Here is a 1,758-nt window from a genome sequence, read left to right on the forward strand (position 1 = left end):
GTGACCCTTTCATATAATAAGAAAATTCCTCAAAATATTGTCTTTGGAGGGAGAGGCAAGACAAGAAATTTGTTCTCAATTGGCAAATTATGGATATATCATCTTTTTCTAGCAAATGCACATAAGTTCTTAGAATCGAACAACTTTGGGTCAGTGTCATAAATGAATGTTGAAACTGTTTCCCATACACTTTTTGTTTAGTGTTAAGACCCATGGGAACTTTTTCAAGATTCTTGTATGTCATTGAGTTAGGTTTTTTGCATTACAAGCACTTCTGTTCAACTTCTTGAAAAAGTGGATATACTCATAATTTTCCAACAGAGAATAGATTTAATCTCTTTCCTCTCAATCCAAAGACCATATTTGAGGTATTTCCTCTTTATGTACAATTGTGAACTTCCAGGGACACAAGAAGTTAACTTAATTCCTTGTAGACATGTGTGGAAATTCCAAAATAAATAGAAATAATCTAGTGTGCTCTTGCAAGCTTGAGAAATCCACCATCTCAAAGTGCTCAAAAATATGTTATAGATGAATACATAAAATGGAACATTGTATGGGTTCAAAATAAAAATGTTGCCCGTTTGGATCCAGATGAGGTGGAATACCTACTCAGTTTCCCGAGGGTGCCCACACAAGGGGAGCCAGCACGACCTCAAGGAACAAATCTCTTGGCAATTCATTCCAAGTTCACATAGTGGCTTACCACCTATCGGTGTTGAAGGATATGTTTCCCAGTTGAAAGAGGAGAGGCAGCTATGCGCAAGCTAAGGATCCACTCGAGGATTTATCATGGTTTCTACTAACATAGGAAAAGCGAGCAGGATGATTTTGAATGATTGGTCGGATTTGACTCAGACTTCCACAATAGTTGAGATTGTTGATGTGAAATATCAAACTAATAATAGAATTGCATAATTTTTTTTGTCATTTTGGCATCTTGGACTTGATAAACCATGTAATAATCTTGCGGGCAACACTCGGCACCACCGTGATGGTTGGGAGGGCGAGCAATCTACTTTGTTCTACCATTACTTCAGAATCTTGGTCGCCATAAAATCACTATGGCGAGTATGTAGCCTAAAAATTGGAGTGCAAGTTTTATTGTTGAATGTTTGTCTCCAAGAACGACAAAGTCATCTATGCAAAAGAGTTCGTTTTGCAAACGACCTACGTTAAACATTAATTTGTCATGAAAGAAAAAAAATTATAAGCATGCTAATCTTTACTTTAAAAAATTATATTAATTATCCCTTCAAATCTTTTCAGAGTCTAATTTGTACATGCAAAAAGTAATTTTAGGCTTTCTCATTTCCTCCTTTATACTTCCAAGAATCATTCCTTGTTCCTATATGGAAGTTAATTACTGTTATACCTAATTGTTTCACGAAAAATAAAACTGCGTCGGTATAATAACAAGCGGGCTTGTCTCAATATATACACGATCATATACAAATAAATAAAAGAGATAATAACAGACTTGCGGGCTACTCCCTCTTTTCCTATAATTACAATCACTAGTGGAAAACGGGCCTTTGGCCTGGACCCTTTAGTCCCGGCCTGCCTCTGGGCGGGGACTAAAGGCCCGGCCACGTCGCCCCAATTCCCAATGTCTCCCTCGAGGCTTTAGTCCCGGCCCGTAAGGAGCCTTTAGTCCCGGTTCGTGTCCCAAACCGGGACTAAAGGGCTACGCGGTGGGCAGCCCGCATGTGCGCCACCTTTAGTCCCGGTTTGTGTCTCAAACCGGGAATAAAGTCC

At 39.0% G+C, this 1,758-nt stretch overlaps 1 pseudogene; it reads left to right on the plus strand.

The window, feature by feature from the left end:
* Positions 1-212: 212 nt before the first annotated feature.
* LOC123409586 lies at positions 213-1,296 on the plus strand (annotated as a pseudogene).
* The last annotated feature ends 462 nt before the right edge of the window (positions 1,297-1,758 follow it).

Source organism: Hordeum vulgare, chromosome 7H, assembly GCF_904849725.1.
Source record: "Hordeum vulgare subsp. vulgare chromosome 7H, MorexV3_pseudomolecules_assembly, whole genome shotgun sequence".
Taxonomy (NCBI): Eukaryota; Viridiplantae; Streptophyta; class Magnoliopsida; order Poales; family Poaceae; genus Hordeum; species Hordeum vulgare.